Source organism: Gambusia affinis, linkage group LG04 (assembly GCF_019740435.1).
Source record: "Gambusia affinis linkage group LG04, SWU_Gaff_1.0, whole genome shotgun sequence".
NCBI classification, from domain to species: domain Eukaryota; kingdom Metazoa; phylum Chordata; class Actinopteri; order Cyprinodontiformes; family Poeciliidae; genus Gambusia; species Gambusia affinis.
In genome coordinates, this window is record NC_057871.1 from 8,933,620 (window position 1) to 8,955,720 (window position 22,101).

Genomic DNA, 22,101 nt, shown 5'->3' on the forward strand with positions numbered 1-22,101 from the left:
GATCCTCATGAACTTCTACCGCTGCACCATTGAGAGCATCCTCACCAACTGTATTACAGCTTGGCACGGGAATTGCTCTGTCTCCGACTGGAAGGCACTGCAGAGGGTGATGAAAACTGCTCAGTATATCGTCGGGGCACCGCTCCCTGCCATCAAGGACATCTACAGGAAGCGGTGTTTGGAAAGGGCTGGGAAAATCACAAAGCACTTCACTCACCCAGCACACACACTCTTTTGCCTCCTGCCCTCTGGGAGGCGTTAAAGAAGCCTACGTACCAGAACCACCAGGCACCGGAACATCTTCTTTAGCTCTATTGTATTAAACTAATACATACTTTTATCATTACAGAGCCACGAAAAAGTGGCCTTTAGCTCCATAAAGCTCCAGATAAACAACAACTGGGGCCATCCAGAGTACACCTGCCTCTACAACGTCCGAATCCATGGAGAGATCGCTTAATCAGGATGGATTTAAGGTAAGTATGGACTCGGGTAAGACTTCTGACTTTAAGTTTTTCTAAAGCTTCTTTGATTTCTTTTAGGCTAATTTCTTGATCACGTGTTTGTTTCTACCCACAAACAACACGGTGATCGGCCCCATTGGAGATAATGATGAGGCCGCTTACAGGGAGGAGGTAGACCATCTGGCTGAGTGGTGCGACAAAAACAACATGCAGCTGAACACCGAGAAGACCAAGGAGCTTATCGTGGACTTCAGGAGGAACACTGCCCTGCATCCTCCGATCCACATTAAGGGGACAGTGCCTCTTCATGAGGACCCTGAGGAAGAACCACCTGTCCTCAGAGATCCTCATGAACTTCTACCGCTGCACCATTGAGAGTATCCTCACCAACTGTATTACAGCTTGGCACAGGAATTGCTCTGTCTCCGACTGGAAGGCGCTGCAGAGGGTGGTGAAAACTGCTCAGTATATCGTCGGGGCACCGCTCCCTGCCATCAAGGACATCTACAGGAAGCGGTGTTTGGAAAGGGCTGGGAAAATCACAAAGCACTTCACTCACCCAGCGCACACACTCTTTTGCCTCCTGCCCTCTGGGAGGTGTTAAAGAAGCCTACGTACCACAAAAATGGGAATGGTATAGTTGAAGGCACATTGTTAATCTAGAAGGAAGTGGTTGATAGATACAGATTGGCGGATGTCACAGGACTCCTGATGTGGCCCTCCTGTAACTCAAACTTTCGGCCAGGAGAATTAGATTCTTTTTTTTTAGGCTGGAAAGATAGAGGACTTGTGGCTTTGTGCCAGTTTGTAGAAGGTAACACCTTTAAAACATTTGAGCAACTGAAAAGGGATTATAATCTTGAGAACAGAGATTTATTTAAATATTTCCAGGTAAGACATTTTTACAATACGAAAATAAAAAAAGGTGTTCCTCCAGAAGGTTTGTGAACATTTTTACGAAAGCTTATACTCACCTCCCTTGTAAAACTGTTTCCAAACTATATAAAGGATTGCAGAAATATAATGGAAATAACACCTTGAATATTAAGTCTAAATGGGAAAGAGAATTGGGAGTAATAATTACAGAGGATGATTGGCTTTCAATGTGTGTGACACAACAGACATCTACTAGCTCCAAAAGATGGAAGGAATTCAGATGGAAGTGCTTAATCAGATACTTTATTACACCCCAAATTACTAGTAGACATAGAGGAGAAGAACAGTAATGTTGGAGACAGTGTGGCCATCAGAACGCCAATCTCATGTATTTTGGTCCTGCCCAAAGTTGGCAACTTATTGGGATGGGATCTGTCAGACTACTGGGATAATTTTGGGGTGTCATCCCCAAGGACCCTAGAATTTTTCTGCTGGGGTTGATGTCTGGAAAAGTGTTTCTAAAAGAAGATCAGTACCTTTTTAAAGTTCTGTCAATTGCAAGCAAAAAAGCAATTACACTGTCTTGGCTAAAGAAACTCCCTCCCCAGCTGGACCACTGGCGAGACGTCGTGGAGGAGATTCACTCTATGGAAAAACTGACATATCTTTTACGTATGAAAGGACATTCTTACAACAAACGCTGGTCTAAATGGCTGACCTACAAAAGCAAGGAAGCATAACCAGGTGTAACATCTTGTAATGTATTTTATTTTTTTTTCTGTCTTTCTACTTATCTATGTATCAGTGCCCCAAGTTCTGTGTGTGTTGTATGTTTTATTGTAATGAAAAACGTTAAATAAAGAGTATTAAAAAAAAAGAAGCCTACGTACCAGAACCACCAGGCACCGGAACATCTTCTTTAGCTCTATTGTATTAAACTAATACATACTTTTATCATTACAGAGCCACGAAAAAGTGGCCTTTAGCTCCATAAAGCTCCATAAAGCTCCAGATAAACAACAACTGGGGCCATCCAGAGTACACCTGCCTCTACAATGTCCGAATCCATGGAGAGATCGCTTAATCAGGATGGATTTAAGGTAAGTATGGACTCGGGTAAGACTTCTGACTTTAAGGTTTTCTAAAGCTTCTTTGATTTCTTTTAGGCTAATTTCTTGATCACGTGTTTGTTTCTACCCACAAACAACTTTCTGGGTAGAAAACAATCCATTAACAAACAATCATTTGTTAATGGGTAAAAATTAGAAGTAGACAAAAAAAAAATAGGGTACAAAACAGGGGGTTAAAATTTCAAAGGTGTAAACATCCATTTCGTTTATACATATTTTGCCTATCTGGACTACATGTGCCTGCATTTTATTATAACTACAACTAAATTGTGGTTATGTAGGTATGCAGCTCATCTGGTCGCCGAGGCAGAAACTCAGGCATGGAGGAGTTTGAATATTTTGTGGGGAACAAATTCCCTATGGCTCAAAGACAATTCTTGTCCACCACCTGGCATCTCAAGAGGAGGAAGTGGTACAGCACCAACACTACTTACAATGGGGATGCTGTGCTGCTGACCTCAGCTTGGGACAGTGTGGGTCAGAGGGCAGAATACTTTGAAGGTCTCATCAATCCCCCTAATGCATGTCTTCAAAGTCTGAGGACTTTGGTCCGCCTCTCCAATCTGTGGTGCTTAGGTCACTAAATTGGTTAAAAAGCTACCAGAGGTGCATAAGATTCGCCTCGATTTCCTTAAGGCTCTGGATATTGTGGAGTTGTATTAGTAGACATGACTGCAATATTGCATGGACAACAGGGGCAGTTTTCCTGGATTGGCAGTCCAGGATGGTGGTTCCCCTGTTCAAAAAGACTGCAGAGTGTATTCCAAATACAGTCGGATCACACTCTTATGCCTCCCTGGTATGGTCTATCCAGTGGTTCTGGAGAGGAGGGTTCTTAGGATAGTTGAACTTCGGATTTAGGTCTTCATCCTGGTCATGGAATACTGGACCGGCTCTACACCCACAGCAGGCTCTTTGAGGGGAAGTTCACCTCCAACTGCATTGCCGGCAGCAAGTCGGCAAGATCCCCAACACCATTCCAAGGGTTGTGCTTTGTTCCCATTAAAAGAAAACACACCAGACTAACTTCTGGTTCAAAGGTAAAAGCAGGCTGTCGTCCAATCAGCGATTTCTTAGGTCCTCTTCTGTTTCGTTAATGCTGTAGTGTTTATGTAATTTGTAATAGTCCTTTGTTGTAGTGTTTATGTAATTTGTAATAGTTCTTTGTTAACATTGTAGTGTTTTGTCATTTGGAATTGTCCTTCGTTAACATTGGAGTGTTTTTGTAATTTGAAATATTGCTTCGTTAATGTTGTAGTGCTTTCAATTTGCTGAAGTGGTTTGCACCTCAGGGCCACTGTAGAATAGTGTTGGAGGTTATGTTCAAAGGGTAACTTGGATCTTTGTTACATTACACAGAGTTATAGGTGCACCAGTAGGGAGGCTCACTGTGCCATTTGTGTTTTGTTAACCACTCATTTCAGGTAATTATGTTACATTAAATGTCAGTAATTTATGTTGTCAGTTATGTTTGTCAGTTGTTTGCCAGTCTGTCAGTTTGTGTGTTAGTTGTTTCTATGACAACACAATGCTTTTAAAACAAAATTGGACAAATATCTTTATAAATATCTCTGAAAGTTAGACTGTGTGTTTCTGTTTAATATTTAGATACTTGTGGCTTACATAGACAGAAAACTCCTTGGGAGCACAACAGGTGTTACCAGTCAGGGACAACATTTTAGGAACGTGACCCAAGGTGACGTGACTGATAACTCCAGCACGCCCCTGGAATTGTGCTTTGTTAATGTTGTAGTGTTTTTGTCATTTGGAATTGTCCTTTGTTAATGTTGTAGTGCTTTTGTAATTTGTTATAGTCCTTCGTTAACATTGTAGTGTTTTTGTCATTTGTAATAGTACTTTGTTAATGTTGTAGTGTTTTTGTCATTTGAAATAGTCCATCATTAATGTTATAGTGTTTTTGTCATTTGTATTATTTTTGTAATTTGGAATTGTGCTTCGTCGATGTAGTGTTTTTGTAATTTGTAATAATCTTTCATTAACATGGTAGTGCTTTTGTCATTTGAAATAGTTCTTCCTTAATGTAGTGTTTTTGTCATTTGGAATTATCCTTCGTTAATGTTGTAGTGTTTTTGTCATTTGTAATAGTCATTCTTTAATATTACACTGTTTTTGTAATTTAGAATTGTGCTTTGCTTTTGTCTTTTTCCCCCACCAGGGGGTCTTTTGTGGGCTCTAGTGTCCCTTATTCAAAAGTAGGCTGACAGGAGAGGGGGAAGACATGCAGCAAACGTTGGCCGGGTCCGGGAATCGAACACGTGACAGCCGTGTCGAGGACTGAAGGCCTCCAAATGTGGGTTGCACTATCCCCTACGCCACCACAGCACGCCCCTGGAATTGTCCTTCGTTAATGTTGTAGTGTTTTTGTAATTTGTAATAGTGCTTCGTCAATGTAGTGTTTTTGTAAGTTGTAATGGTCCTTCGTTAATATTGCAGTGTTTTTGTAATTTGGAATTGTGCTTCGTTAATGTTGTAGTGTTTTTGTTATGTGAAATATCGCTTCGTTAATGTTGTAGTGCTTTCAATTTGCTGAAGTGGTTTGCACCTCAGGGCCACTGTAGAATAGTGTTGGAGGTTATGTTCAAAGGGTAACTTGGATCTTTGTTACATTACACAGAGTGATAGGTGCACCAGTAGGGAGGCTCACTGTGCCATTTGTGTTTTGTTAACCACTCATTTCAGGTAATTATGTTACATTAAATGTCAGTAATTTATGTTGTCAGTTATGTTTGTCAGTTGTTTGCCAGTCTGTCAGTTTGTGTGTTAGTTGTTTCTATGACGACATAATGCTTTTAAAACAAAATTAGACAAATATCTTTATAAATATCTCTGAAAGTTAGACTGTGTGTTTCTGTTTAATATTTAGATACTTGTGGCTTACATAGACAGAAAACTCCTTGGGAGCACTACAGGTGTTACCAGTCGGGGACAACATTGTAGGAACGTGACCCAAGGTGACGTGACTGATGACAACTCTGTGGGACAGGGCGATGACTAAATGTCCCTGGGAACCTTCAAAGGCCCAGCACTCTCCTGGATGTAGGCAAGTCCTCCCCCGAAGAGAAAAAGAGTTCAAAGTTTGAGTGGGATGTTGAAATAATAAACAAAAGTCTTCTAAATATTACATCATATAGAAATACCATTCTGCTTTATATTCATGTTACATTATGATCGTAGTTCAGTTCATACCTGAATGACAATGTCTGGGTGGATAGATGGCTGTTGCATTCCAAACCCGTTGCATCTTTGTATTTGGCCAGGATGTACGGCTGATGGCATCCACTGTAAAACCTTTGCGCCTGTTGCACACAGAAAGTGAATTAAAACCATCTAAGCTTAAAACATTCAGTCAGATTTATGATAGTAACGATTGTGATTTCAGCGCAAAGTTGGGCAACAAATCTGCCCATGGAAGAAGGTAGTCCATCTTGTTCTGCAGGACAACCAGAATATCCTTCTGTTATGGGCTGAGTTGCAGGTGCCTTGTTGTCTGTCTTTGTGCTCCTCCACTTTACAGGTGCTGCTGATTAGTTCATTTGGAGCACAGAGCATTTAAACCTGACCGTCTCCACCTTCTGGGTCGTCTTCAGTGTCCACTCTCCCACATGACTTTTGTTGTGTTTTGGTGCCAGGCCTCTGCTCCCTTCCTTCTGGACATTTGAGTTTGTCTTTGTTTTTGCACTTCCATATGCACTCAAACACCACATTCAAGCATTTGCATTACACCACTGATACCGACATTCACAATCCATTGTTGTTTTTGTTAATAAATATTACTTGTTAAGCACTTTAACCACTGCATGGTCTCCCGTTTTTGTTATGACCTTGAGTCAGTCGTAACAATGGGAGAGAGGTGCAGGAATCAGACTGGAAACATCAGAATGAAATTTCAAATTAATTTGATTAAACTATATTTACTATAAATAATTCATATAGTAAAAATTTGATGCAATTTAAACAGTATAAACGCTTTTATAGCTGCTCCCCAGTTATTGAATTAGTTAGCCAGTCTCGACGGGTGAATTTCCTCTTTTTTATTTTCCTTTTGCAGGTGATTCAGATCCAAGTGATCACCTGGTCACCACAATCACCTTGTCGCAACAGTCACCGTGAAAACTAAAAGATACAAACATTAGAATACAAACACAAACGTACAATACAATAAACAAACAAAACGTACCTCACTGCTTTCACCGGGGAACACCAAATGTAGATTCCATTATACCAAACAATTTGGCCATTCAAGTCCTTCATTGTCAGAATGATTAGACCAGCCTTATAAGGCCTGCCCTCATTGACTACGGCAGCCCGTGAGGTACACACACACAAAAAAACCCCCAAACATTACAAAGTGTAAACACCATCAGAACAGACAAACATCCATAAACAATCTGCAATAAATTTTAATATAAAAATTCACTCTAAATAATTTACCTTAAATAGTTTATCTGGACAATTTATTTTAAATAGTTCACTATCTGTTGCAGCATTTAATTAAATAAATAGGGTTCAATATTTCAATTATTTTAGCAGTGCATGGAGGCATGCAGTTTGTGTAGGTTCAGACAAAGATAAAAGCACTAAAAATATATTAAAAGGAAAATTAAAAATACGGCTGCATAGTGGCACTGTTGGTAGCACTGTTGCCTTGTAGTTCGATTCCCGGCCTGGAGTCTTTCTACATGGAGTTTGCATGTACTCCCTGTGTGTGTGTGTATGAATGATTGTCTGTCTTGTTTGTCTCTGTGTTGCCCTGCGACAGACAGGCGACTTGTCCAGGGTGAACCCCGCCTTTCTCTTCATTGGAGATGGGCACCAGCACCATGGTATGATCACCAGTATTCCTACTCTTTGAGAGAACACTTTTGCAAAAAAACTTTGCATATTTAACTCAAAAATCTTCTAATCCATGCATCTGTTTACATATTTGTATTTGTTCTACCTTGGCTGAGCAGGAAGTGGATATACCGCCGTTATGGCCGCAAAGGAAGAGACACTGTTTCAGGAAAGGACATCAGCTGCTGCAGGAGCAGTAGCAGCAATGGGGACATAGTGAAGTACAAACTGAAACATCGTTTTGTCGGCGTCTTATTTCTCGCCTTGATTTATGGTAAATGATTTTCTTCTACAAACATCCAAGCACCAACATTTCCAAGTTTTGTAGAAAGTTTTGTCTGGAAGCAGTGTTACTGACCCTGTCACCTTCCCCCTTCTCTTTTAGGATTTGCCAGCATTATTGCTCCTCTGATGATGGAACCTCCGGTTTCTTCACCCCCCACCATAAACACAGTAAGCTTTTTATTAATAATAACCCATATTTGAATGTCTTCTTTAGTGATATGACCAAACTGCTAACTTCAATTGTGTTTAGGTTTCGGTCCCAGGATCTGAAAATGAGGGAAGACAAAAACAGGAAGTGAAGGATGTGCTGGTTGGCCTGCAGAACAAGATGGACTACCTTCTTCCATTGGTAGATTTGTTGCCCAACTTTGTGCTGAAATCACATGGTAAGTCATTACCATCATAAATCTGAATATTTTAAGCTTAGATGGTTTTAATTCACTTTCTGTGTGTGTTTGAAAACAGGCGCAAAGGTTATACACTGGATGCCATCGGCCCTACATCCTGGCCAAATACAGAGATGCAACGGGTTTGGGTTTGCCCCAGAACGGCCATCAATCCACCCAGACATTGTCATTCACGTATGAACTGAACTGCAACCATAATGTAACATGAATATGAAGCAGAATGGTGTTTCTATATGATGCAATAAATAGTTAGAAGACTTTTGTCTATTATTTTAACATCTCACTCAAACTTTGAACTCTTTCTCTTCAGGGGAGGACTCGCCTACACCCAGGAGAGTGCTGGGGATTTGAAAGTTCCCAGGGACATTTAGTCATCGCCCTGTCCCACAGAGTCGTCATCAGTCAAGTCACCTTGGGACACATTCCTAAAATGTTGTCCCCGACTGGTAACACCTGGAGTGCTCCCAAGGAGTTTTCTGTTTATGTAAGCCACAAGTATCTGAATATTAAACAGAAACACACAGTCTACGTCAGACATATCTCTAAGAATATTTGTCTAATTTTGGTTTACAGGGAATGAGGGAGCCTGAACAGGAATGGACTCACCTGGGAACCTTTCTGTATGAAAAGGACCAAAATCCGCTTCAGACCTTTGCGCTACAGGTACATTTATCTAAAGTACTTTCTTAACTACTTTGCTTATTAATCAGTTTGCAAGATATTTATAGCCATTGAACCTTTCAGTGTTTTAATGTTTAAAATACAAACATTATTGTATCCTATTAGGACTTGATAACAGAAACATGCCAACAGAAAGTAGCTCATCTTTGTGAATCAGATAGAAAATTATACATGAAAACAAAATAGGCTAAGCTCAGTCAATTTGGATGCAGCATCTAAAATTGAATTTTTTCAGTCTTCCCAGATTCTGTTTTGGATTTATGTCTGGACTTTGACTATACCTGTCATATGTGGTGCTGAATCTATACCTTCCTATTGTATTGCTGGCTGTTTGGGGGACAGGGCATACTGTCATACTGTCCACCCAGTTTTTAAGTCTTCTGCAGGTTACCTTCAAGGACTGAACTGTATTTATAGCTCTGTCCATCTGTTAATGAAAACCACCCTCACATCATCACCGCCAGCGTCACAATTACGTGTTATGTTCTGTTGGTGTGTCACATAAAATATCAAATACGTTGAAATTTGTGGTTGTTAAATGACAAAACGGAAAATATTCAAGCATTATTAGAAATCTTGCTGGCTTTGCAATATCAAAACAATGAGTGAATGTAATTAAGCTTCCTATTTAGGTTTACTGATTTGATATTCAGCTAATATATCATTTTGTCATTACAGAGCCACAGAGGAGCGGCTTTTAGGTCCATAAAGTTACAGATCAGCAGCAAATGGGGCCATCGGCAGTATACCTGTCTCTATAATTTCAGAGTTCACGGAAAGATTGCCCAAGAAGATAACAAATAAAGGGTAGTAAGTATAGACAGGTGCTTTCAACATCCCACTCAAACTTCGAACTATTTTTCTCTCCAGGGGAGGACTTGCCTACACCCAGGAGAGTGCCTGGCCTTTGAAGGTTCCCAGGGACATTTAGACATCGCCCTGTCCCACAGAGTTGTCATCAGTCACGTCACCAATTCAGGCCATAAGGCCCAGAGCCGCAATACCCCCACCCTTAAGAAAAGGGCCCCAAAGGGGAACCTTTTAAAAAAAACTCAAAACAAATATGAATTTAAAAATGTTTGGGCTGGTAATACATTACCAAAATTTTGTGTTCAGGATGACTGCTGTCACATTATCAGCCTCCATGTCCCACAGCCATAAGTTGCTGTGCCCATCATGTTGGTCACTGGTTATGAAGACTGGCAAAGAATAGTACAGCAGCTCAAACAGGACATGTACTTACACCCTGAAGGTACCTTAAGAGGAAAAAAAACACTTACGAACACAGACCTGACACACAAGTGACCTACCAAAGGTTCACAGCCAAATCAAAATGGATTCATCCAGTTACCACTTGCCAAAGCAATAACCAGCAATCCAACCAGATCTGAACTGGTATTAACCAACAAAAAAGATCACAGCAACAAGTGGTCCACTACCACAAAACATTGCTACACAAGTCAGGTAAGCAAACATGTGACCGACAATATAGAGATCGATATCCACAACATGATCACCCTTAGCATGGTCCAGCACCATACTCAAAGTTACTGCTGTCTCACAACCAGGAACACCAAAAAGTGTGAAACCAAAAGTGAGCCAACATCTAGCAGGGGGCGCCAGAGGTAAGTGTGGTGAAGAGAGGTGGGCAGGTTCCTCCAGAGCCGCTTCTGTGCCCACAGCCTGAACCTGCTGCTCTGAGTGGTTTGATGGGGGGGTGGGAGGGGAGATGTATGGAGTATAAGGTGACAGGCACCAGTGTTCCTCCTCCGGTGTAATGAGGAACACCTGTACCTCATCAACAGTGTCCATATAGAACCTCCTTCTCACGTTGCGTCTGGCCCATTTGACGGCAATAGGGCGTCACGGCGCTGCTGACGCGGATTTCTGCCGCGTGGTGCGCCCTGAAGAGGATTGCGGTCGAAGGGAGCACTTTGGTGCGGAAAGTATAATATGATTGGATTTCAGAGCACAGTTGGGCAACAAATCTGCCGATGGAAGACCAGCTCTTCCTTTAGTTCCTCTACGTAGCTATTGTTTTCCCATCCTGGGACTTAAACCTAAACACAATTGAAGTTAGATGTTTGGTCATATCACTAAAGAGGACATTCAAATAAGGGTTTTGATTAACAGAAAGCTTACTGTGTTTATGGTGATGGGTGAAGAGACCGGAGGTTCCATCATCAGAGGAGCAAGAATGCTGGTAAATCCAGACAGATAAGGAGAAATGAGAAGAAGATGACAGGATTAGTGACACTGTTTTCAGACTTAAAATTTTCTACAAAACTTAGAAATGTTGACTGGGGTCGTTAAATCTAATTATGAAAACGAGTGTGCAGGTGCCTGTGTAACCCACATAAAGTGGGTATGCCTCTTAAAGAGACAGAGGTTATGGGTGGTCTACCTGGCCAATAGGAAGTTTAGTTTCCAGAGTGTCTGAACCAATCAGAATGCAGACTGCCGTTGTGGGTCCGGTCTGCAGCACTGTTGGATTGTGGGAGAAAACAGACATAATGAGATGCTGAGCTGTGTCTCAAAATTGAATGAGCATTTTAACTGTATAGATATACTTTGATTTTGGGTTTGTCTTGTCTTTATGTCTAAATGTCTTCTTGACATGTGAACAGCAAAGCAACAGCATGAGGAAAACCTTCTTCCACATTTTTTATGGCCACAGGAGAAAAACATTGACATGTCTGTGACATCTGCAGTGCTTCAAATATTTAGATGATGAGATAAGATACATAATGACAACTCGGCATTGTTGCGGAAAATTATGACAGTTTATAAACTGGGCTACAGGTGACAAAAAAAGCATGACGATGCAGAAAGGCATATCTGTGAAAACTTCAAATTAAGTGCCAAACAAAATGCTTTATACATGTCAGTTTTTGGGTCTCATTAATGTTCATTCGCTTGTTTTAGTTCACAAAAATGTAACTTAATTGTCCCTATATCTGTTTGTCATCAGTTTATAAATGACTAAAGAAGCTTCTTATCTACTGTAACAGTTTATAAATCACCATATTTCTGTGCACAATGACCTCACCACATGTTTACCACTGGCTGAAAAAGATGCAGCCCGGTTCAAGTAAAAAACAAACAGAAGGAGGAGAGCAGAGCTGGAGTCTGGATATGAAAACTAGCCTGTCGAGGTTTAAAAAACCCCCACCTGCATCTAACATCCGGGACATCAAACCGTGTTTAACAATTAAGAAAATTACAGCCTGACATTCACGAATCAGCACAATTGAATCTAGCAGCGTGACGTCATGAACTGCTAACTTTAATGCGCCCTTCATCAGCAATTAGATTAAAATAAAAAGACGCATCACATATTATACTGCCGAAAGCCAGATCAAGTAAACTCACAGCCGCTGATGACTTTTATACATACAAATATTTTTGGAAGCTACGTGAGATTTAGTCTTATTTAGATGGTGGAATAAATCCAGCTAGCAAGTTCCTCGAGATGAACGCATAAATGGGCGCTGCATTTGGAGTGGGGGGGGGGAAGGAAAGTGGTCACCGTTGTCTAGCAAATAACGTCGTCTTACTTTTATATTGCACAAGCAAGCACAGCACTTACAAATCATAAGTAAAGACGTTTTTTAGTAAAACGAATGCTACATCAAAATAATACCGTAGTTTACAAAAATATAGTAGGTGGGCGCCACCTACTATATTAACTAACTATTAATACTGCTATAAACGATATTTATTTTTTTAAAATGGTTTATTGGTTTATTTTACGTTACCCAAGAGGTGCCAAAAGTGATTACTCTAACTTCTAAATCCAAGCCACGTCGACGATGTACATTACAGAGTCGGAGCAGATAGACCTTTGAATGTCTGGACAACTAGATTTCGCGCTTCGTGAATGTTCTTGTTCCCATGATGCAATGCGTGAAATTGAAAATACAGTAGAAATGTCCGTTAAAATAATAACGGAAAATTCCTTCGAATTTTTACTGACAGAGATGTAACATTAAGGCAAATGATAAAAATAGAGCTAGATTTTAAACAAAAGTAAAGTAGAGATACTGGCAGTTTTGGCATAAACAGATTTCAAATGTTTCAATGAGGTGTAATACAGTTTAAATTGGTTAAGAAAAAAAAATCAAAACAAGGAGTAAAACCTCTCCATTTATAGCAGTGTGTATTATATTAAACAAGTAAGAAGACAATATTTACCACATCAGATATTTGATTATCAAGGTCTTCAACATAGTATAATTTGTGGGTGATGGTTATCTTTGGGATGTCTTCAATTTTAAGGAACAACCAATTTTTAATGTCTCTTCTTAGTTTAAAAGAAAAGGGACAGGAAAATAAAGAGATGATTAAGGGATTTTCCTGGACATTCACAAAAGGTACAACATGTTGAATCAAATGTAAATATTTTGTGCAAAAGTTCTGCCACTGGGTAATTATTGTGAGAGATTTTGAAGTGACTCACCTTAACCTTAGGTGAAACCGGCCGTTTTACATACTTGGAAAATGCCTTCTCAATTATAGACAAATTCATTGTTGCCGATGTACCGTTATTGTAATCCTTAAACAATTTAGATGTAAAGGCAGTGTCAAATATAACATTATTGCACTTTCTATCAGTCACACTATATTCACCAATTTTCAATTTGGGTAAAGATGAAGTAACATTTGAATATCTTAAGGTGTTGCGGATAAGATGACTTTATCCAAAACAGGAATAGCTTTGCATACTTATAGATATCCATTACAAGTACAGTTCAGATTAAATTTGTTGGTAAAATCTCTGATTTAACAAAACACCATTACTGTCCATGAAGTCAGTTACGAATATGGAGACATTTAGGAGAGGGCATTTAGCAGTGAGTGAATGATGTTGATTGACAGCACTAAGACCCTCCTCATAGTTCTGATTGATTGTTTTTGGTCAGAACGGCGCGTTATTTTAGCCAGCCATAGCAGTTCAGGGAAGAGATTGATCTTTTCGCAGATTATTTGTCCCATAGCAACTGTACTTCACTTTGAAGTACATTTTAATGACAGGTCTTTATTGTCTTATACTTATCACGTTCAGTAGTTTTTATTTAGAGGCCCATTGTTGAAGTACGAATTAACTGTTACAGTATCTTTGGACCTACATTTTAATAATTAGAAGTTCAGGGTACTACTTGAACTGCACTAAATATAAAGTGCTACTGTAATTTAAATATTTACTAGTTGCCACATATATTTGCACATACAAATTAATAAACTTATTAACTAACAGGATTTTAGTCATTTTATGTATTTAAAGCTGCATTATGTTAAATCAACACTGAAATTCCATTGTGTTTGCTGAAGCTGACGTCACACCTATGGAACTTGTGAATGTTTGAAACTTACATTACAAGCGTCTTGGAATTTTGTCATTAAAGGAGAAATGTTTTACTGAATTTTCTCATTTGTGCTTGCGGACTTCGGAGAAGAGAGACGTTCAAGAGTTCAAGAGAGTTTTACTTCATTTCAACTGAAATACAGTAAAAATACAAGGATGAAACATAAGTTTTTCTTTGAATATTTATCAAAAATAACTAAATCACAATTTTGGAAGGATATAAAAATTGGTTTGACAGAATTATTTGTGATTTGTTAATGAAGATTGTTGGCTAGAAAAAGGTTTTTTCAGTTTAAGATGTTATAGTTTAGCTTCCTATTTTATGTAAAGATTGAAGATATCAGGACTGTTGTTTTTTAGTTTTTTTTTCATGTTTGATAATGATGAGAAGGAAGAAATCTGGAAAAATTGGCCCCAATTGTTGACTTAAAAAATTTTTCTTCAAAGTGATTTCATGTGAAAATGTGAAGATCACTGACTCTGACAATTGTCAGAAATAACACCGTGACTGGTTTGGCCCTAACCATTTAATAAATGAAAATAAGTTTGTATAATTTTAAATTGAAAAACAGAGTTAGATGGTTCAAATCTTGAAAATTTTTCTCCAACTGTAGATTTAAAAGTTGTTTAAAGTTCAATTTAAATTTAAGACGGAACAGTTTGTTTTCAGTCGTATTCAAAGATAGGAAATATATATGTATATCATTTATTTTTTCTTTGGACATTTGATAATGGTGACAAGAATCAAATGTGGAAAAATTTAAAAGCTGTTTAAAGTTATTTTATTTGAAGATCAATGACTGATAATTTTCAGAAATAATGGTTTGACTTGCATGGGAATAAAGTTAAAATAAATGACAGTTTTAAATTTCATGAATGGTTTTAGGACACTGAAACTGATAAAAAGTTATGCGATTTTGTCTTGTATTTGATATGCTTTGTGACAAAGTCACTGACCAACTTTCCATGCCTCTGTTTTGGATTAGAAATCGTGAGAAGAAGTGTTCGACTCGTGTTAAATGGATATTATGGAGCGGACGGAAAACCAACGATCTCCTATAAAGAGACCAGGATCAGGTAAGCCGAATCAAAAGAAGCATTAAATTGAAGACATGGCAAAAATATTTCTTCCCCTTTGAACTTTTGACTTTTTTTCATGAAACATGGTAAAATTGGTTTAAAATTGGTACCACCTGGGGACTCCCTTGTTCTGCTGGGGGACTTCAATGCTCATGTGGGGAATGACAGAGTCGTTATCAGTCATTGATTGCGACTGACATTCACAGCAGTGAACGTGTGCCTGACACACTCACCACTGGAATCCACGTTGCTTTGTTTCCTGTCTTGTATTAAAGTGTCACACAGCGAGAAAAAGAACTCTCGTTTTTAATTTCTTTACAGTCAGTTTTTATTTAATTAATTTTACTAGATTTTTCTTTTTCAGTGATTTTCTTTTAATTCAGATTTTTCAAAAAGAAAATATATATATTTTTAATGGAGTGAAATTTTGATCCAGAAGAGGAAGGGGGCTGGACCACGGTCCGACGCAGACGAGGTAGGAGGAACACAGGACAACCGAGGGACCGACAGCGATCTGCGCACCGGAGCGCTCCCTTCAACCGCAAGCCACGTCAGGGCTCACCACTCGGCAGAAATCCACGTCAGCAGCGCCGTGATGCCCCACCCTACCGAGGTCCCCAGCAACGGTACCAGAGGCGCAGCTACACCTCGGTGATCCGGGATGACCACCCATGCCCCTCCAACTACAACAGAGGCTACCGTCCCCCTCCAGCCCACTTCCAGCAGCACCAACAGCTGCACCCTCGCTCCCGCATCTGGCACCGGAACGCGGCACCGCACCAGGAATACGGCCAGCGGCAACAGCAGCGGTATGCGCCCTGAGCGCAGGAGCGCAACAACCACCAGCAGCCAGAGGACCCGATTTTCTCCGTCAAGGTGAGAGCCCTCCACCGGCTGCTTAAAGCCACGCACCACCTAAAAAATGTGTCACGTAACGACCAGGACCCGCCTGCGATCCAGCGACTGACAGCTAGCTTAGCCACCGCAATCAGGCCAGCTAACCCCAGCCCGAAGACGCTGGACTTAATTGACGGTAACGCACGGTACTGGGTGTGGAGTACCATCATGATCCTGCGGGGTCACTATAAGGAGTTAAACAGATTTCCAAAACCATGACATAAACAGGAGCAAAGGTTTTACAGTAGGTGCCATCTGCCGGACATCCTGGCCAAATACGAAGATGCAACGGGTTTGGGTTTGCAATCCTCCCAAACATTGTCATTCAGGTAAGAACTGTACTACGATCATAATGTAACATGAATATGAAGCAGACAAGAAAAGCTGCTCGGGGAATTCGGGGGGAACCTCCTGGCTCTGCTTGAGATTGCTGTCAAATGGGCCAGACAGAGGTTCAATATGGACACTGTTGATGAGGTACAGGTGTTCCTCATTACACCGAAGGAGGAGTCTGCCTCTCCAAACCCCTCCCCCCTGCCTGTCTCCTTATACTCCATACATCCCCCCTCCGACCCCACCTGCAAACCACTAAGAGCAGCAGGTTCAGGCTGTGGGCACAGAAGCGGCTCTGGGGGAACCTGCCCACCTCTCTTCACCACACTTACCTCTGGCGCCCCCTGCTACATCTTCTGCTGCCCAGCGACCATGACCGACCCTCTACATAACGGCTGGACGCCATCTGGGCCAGAGGAGGACAACCAGACAACGAGGGCCCCCCCACCGCCTGCGAAGGACGTCATCCCACTTCCTCAAGGTAGGCAGAGGTCGTCCAGCTCATTGGAGGCCACCACCTCTGCACCGCAGATGGCCCTCCCCCTCTCACTCCTCTTCTTCCTCCAGCCGACCTGAGGAGACAGCAGCTCCTGCCTCGGATGAGGAACTCAACAGCCTCCTGGACCTCATCCAGGAGGAGGTGGCATTACCCCTCCTTGAGCAGGTGACCTTGACTTATATGAATATTGAAATAGCGCAGCTCAACAAGTTCATCCCAGCACTGGAGAGGATGCAACGGGTTTGGAATACAACAGCCATCGATCCACCCAGACATTGTCATTCAGGTATGAACTGAACTACGATCATAATGTAACATGAATATGAAGCAGAATGGTATTTCTATATGGTGTAGTATTTAGAAGACTTTTGTTTATTATTTCTACATCCCACTCAAACTTTGAACTCTTTTTCTCTTCAGGGGAGGACTCGCCTACATCCAGGAGAGTGCTGGGCCTTTGAAGGTTCCCAGGGACATTTAGAAATCGCCCTGTCCCACAGAGTCGTTATCCTCCTGAGACCCAGCAATACATTTTTGTCCTCTGTGGAGCACATAGGTTTTTTGTTCCTAATTCTGAAACCATACATGCCACTGTGTTAAATCCTGTTGGTCCTTAGAGAGGACATCCTGGGCTCTCCAATGATATGACGTGTGGTGGTGGGGCTTTTCTAGAATTTTCTTCCTGATTCTTCAAAATGGCTGCCATCCCTGTGAGCACATTTTATCGAAAGAAGAAAGGTAAGTATATTATTTTCTAATTATGAGCTTTGTGAGTTTAATATTCAGATTGCTTCTAGTAAATGAACATCTAAGGAATAGTTAGGTGAATTTTCAGAGCAGTTTAATTATTTGTTGGCATAAAACATAACCTGTTTATGTGTGTCCTCCATAGAGGACATCAGGATTTGCTTTTTATTTTTTAACCCGTTTTAATAGAAGTCAGCTCACTGACTGAGGCAGAGAAAATCCTAAACAGGATTACTGATGGAGACTCAGACATAGATTTGTCAGATGAGGAGGACCAAGAGGGACAGATTGACGGTGATTTTGAGGTCGGGAGGTCAGAGGATGAGGCATCAAGTGAGGAAGAGGAGAGTGAAGTTGAGGATGCAAGGGCCCGTCGCCCACTTTGGACCAAAACTAACTGAACTGAACTGCAATCATAATGTAATATGAATATGAAGCAGAATGATATTTCTATATGATTTAATATTTAGAAGACTTTTGTTTATTATTTCAACATCCCACTCAAACTTTTAACTCTTTTTCTCTTCAGAGAAGGACTCACCTACATCCAGGAGAGTGCTGGGCCTGTAAATGACTTTTCTAATATTTTGTGTTTCCTCATGTAAATTAGTATTTGTTGACATGATAGTCGATGCTTTTATTTTGAAAGGGCTCAGAACGGTAAGGTGACTAACGCAAAACTGTAGAAGTAGCGCGGCCATTGGGCATAGAAGGGTGCACATGAACGAGTCGGAATGAAAAAGAGATAGTTAAGGTGTAGTTCAAGGTGACAATCAGTTAGTTGGTGCTTGGTTGATGAGGGAACAAGCTCTTACGGTGTGTTCACATAAAAGGCTGTTCAATAAATGACTGTGAACCATCAGTTTGAGAGACCATCTTATTCAACCGGGATGCTACTGGGCCTTTGAAGATTCCCAGGGACATTTAGACATCACCCTGTCCCACAGAGTTGTCATCAGTCACGTCACCTTGGGTCACGTACCTAAAATGTTGTCCCCGACTGGTAACACCTGGAGTGCTCCCAAGGAGTTTTTCTGATTTGACTTCACACATATAACGTGACATTCTGTTCCACTCTTCTGGGGGTTTGTGCCCCTATCTGGCAACCCCCAGCAAAAAATCTTAAACCCGCCCCTCTCAAAGACAGAACGGAATAATGGCGAAAAGATTAGGTAAGAGAAAAATTGACTCAGAATGCAGGGGATTTAACCTGCAGTGGACAAACGATTATTTTTTTGTTCAATGTAAAGAAAAGGCTGTCTGTCTCATCTGTCAAGAGGCGGTGGCGGTATTCAAAGAATACAATCTGCGGAGACACTATGAATCCCGTCATAAAGAAAAATATAATAGCTTGCAAGGCCAAATGCGAGCAGACAAACTCTCAAAGCTAAAAAGTGGACTGTTAGCTCAGCAGGATACATTTGTACGGCAAGCTCAGCTGAACCAGTCATCTGCTTGGGCCAGCTTTCAGGTTACTCAACTGATAGCAAGCAGCGGTAAACCTTTCACTGATGGAGAGTTTGTCAAGAAATGTATGAAAGCTGTCGCGGAGAAGGTGTGTCCCGAGAAGAAAGACGTTTTTAATGCTGTGAGTCTATCAGCGAGTTCAATCACCAGACGCATTGAAGAAATCGGGGGTAATGTATATGCCCAGCTGCAGCAAAAGACGAAAGAATTTTAATTTTTTTTATTAGCACTGGATGAGAGCACGGACGTGCAGGACACCGCGCAGCTGCTCATCTTTATTCGTGGAGTTACTCCAAACTTTGAGATGTGCGAGGAGCTGGCAGCCCTCCAAAGTCTCAAAGGGACTACGACGGGGGAGGATATTTTTGGCAAAGTGTACCAAACCATGGAAGAGTTGGACCTGGTCTGGTCAAAGCCGGCCAGCATCACAACTGACGGGGCTCCTAGTATGGTGGGCGTGTCTCGGGGTCTAATAGGATGCATGAACCGGGAGATTGAAGAACGAGGTCTCACCACCCCACTACAAGTCCACTGCCTAATTCACCAGCAAGCACTGTGCTGCAAAGTGTTGACGTGGCATTCTGTCATGAATCTTGTGGTGTCATGCGTAAACTTTATCACGTTCCTAAAATGTTGTCCCCGACTGGTAACACCTGGAGTGTTCCCAAGGAGTTATCAGAGCAAAGGGACTTAAACACAGGCAGTTCCAAGAATTCCTGTCTGAACTGGAATCTGCGCACGGAGATGTGCTGTACTACACAGAGGTCCGATGGTTGAGCCGGGGCAGAGTCTTGAGGCGTTTTTACGAGCTGCTACCTGAAATTCACGCATTTCTTCATTCACAAAACAACTTTGTTGTCAACATTGATGAAGCCCAGCCATGTTATCAGTTTGAGTTGGCCGAGTTACAGAACTGTGATGTTCTGAAAGACGCCTTCAAGTCCAACAGTCTCTCATTGACTTCTATGTCGCCCTCCCAAATGACACGTACCCTAACATCAGAAAGCATGCAATGAAGATGTCCACACTTTTTGGCAGCACGCATATCTGTGAGCAAACCTTTTCACGTATGAAACTGCTGAAAACTTCAATGAGATCAAGATTGACAGATGAACATCTTCATCAGTGTTTGAGACTGGCAGTGACTAGAATGGAACCTGACATTCAACTTCTCACCAGCCAAATGCAGGCCCACAGTTCACACTGATGAAAGTACAAAGGTAAGATCATTTTTCTGATTTGAATGAGTCATTCTGAGTATAAAAATATAATCAGAATAAAATCTACTGGGATAGAATCCATCTCCACAACCATACTGGTTGTGCTGTGTAGGTGCTGTATCACTTAATTCAGTTTCTCAGCCTGCTTACTTTGTCGGTTTTACAGGGACGTTGATGAGAGAGAGAGCTGCAAACAAGCCATTGGAACCTACAAAAAGATTATAAGGAAGGAACACAAGAACTAGAGCCTGCTCATATCAGCCATTTAAGTAAGAAATTCTGCTCTGACAACTAAGCTGAAATTGGACCTATTAAGATTGTGCATGGCACAACATAAAAGTTTATGTTCAATGGACTTTTTTTATGTGAAGAACCCAGAGAATGTTATTTGGTTATAATGTTGTTATTTATTTCCTGATTCTGTTCTGTGAAGAACCCAGAGAGTGTTATTTGGTTCTGCTTTCTGGAAAACAATACATTTTTACGTTTAGACACTCTTGCAATTGTCACACTTTTTCTGTTACAAACTGACCCCGGTCCCCCATCAGTGAAGGGAAAAGTTATGTGGCCCTCACAGGAAAAAGTTTGGGGACCCCTGATCTAAATATTAAACAGAAACACACAGTCTAACTTTCAGAGAGATATTTGTCTAATTTTGTTTTAAAAGCATTATGTCGTCATAGAAACAACTAACACACAAACCGACAGACTGGCAAACAACTGAAAGACATAACTGACAACATAAATTACTGACATTTAATGTAACATAATTACTTGAAATGAGTGTAATGTAACAAAGATCCAAGTTACCCTTGGAACCTCCAACACTATTCTACAGTGGCCCTGAGGTGCAAACCACTTCAGCAAATTGAAAGCACTACAACATTAACGAAGCAATATTTCAAATTACAGAAACACTACAATGTTAACGAAGGACAATTCCAAATTACAAAAACACTACATTAACGAAGAACTATTACAAATTACATAAACACTACAACATTAACAAAGGACTATTACAAATTACATAAACACTACAACATTAACGAAGGGCTATTATAAATTACAAAAACACTACAACATTAACAAAGCAATATTTCATATTACCAAAACACTACAATGTTAATGAAGGACAATTCCAAATGACAAAACACTATAATGTTAACAAAGGACTATTATAAATTAAAAAAAACACTACAACATTGACAAAGCAAAATTTCAAATTACAAAAACACTACTATGTTAACGAAGGACTATTATAAATTACATAAACACTACAACATTAACGAATGACTATTACAAATTACATAAACACTACAACATTAACGAAGGGCTATTATAAATTACAAAAACACTACAACATTAACAAAGCACAATTCCAGGGGCGTGCTGGAGTTATCAGTCACGTCACCTTGGGTCACGTTCCTAAAATGTTGTCCCCGACTGGTAACACCTGTAGTGCTCCCAAGGAGTTTTCTGTCTATGTAAGCCACAAGTATCTAAATATTAAACAGAAACACACAGTCTAATTTTCAGAGATATTTATAAAGATATTTGTCTAATTTTGTTTTAAAAGCATTATGTCGTCATAGAAACAACTAACACACAAACTGACAGACTGGCAAACAACTGACAAACATAACTGACAACATAAATTACTGACATTTAATGTAACATAATTACCTGAAATGAGTGGTTAACAAAACACAAATGGCACAGTGAGCCTCCCTACTGGTGCACCTATCACTCTGTGTAATGTAACAAAGATCCAAGTTACCCTTTGAACATAACCTCCA

The 22,101-nt window shown here is 40.6% G+C and overlaps 2 long non-coding RNA genes across 2 annotated transcripts; one reads left to right on the plus strand and one right to left on the minus strand.

Moving 5' to 3' along the window:
* Positions 1-8,427: 8,427 nt before the first annotated feature.
* LOC122830163 lies at positions 8,428-9,481 on the plus strand. The gene is made up of 3 exons (XR_006370490.1): positions 8,428-8,500; positions 8,590-8,679; positions 9,376-9,481. It is a non-coding gene; the product is annotated as an uncharacterized LOC122830163 (long non-coding RNA).
* A 985-nt stretch (positions 9,482-10,466) lies between these two features.
* On the minus strand, positions 10,467-11,182 carry LOC122830165. The gene is made up of 3 exons (XR_006370491.1): positions 11,102-11,182; positions 10,840-10,897; positions 10,467-10,757 (listed from the first exon to the last, which is right to left on the minus strand). It is a non-coding gene; the product is annotated as an uncharacterized LOC122830165 (long non-coding RNA).
* Positions 11,183-22,101: the final 10,919 nt, after the last annotated feature.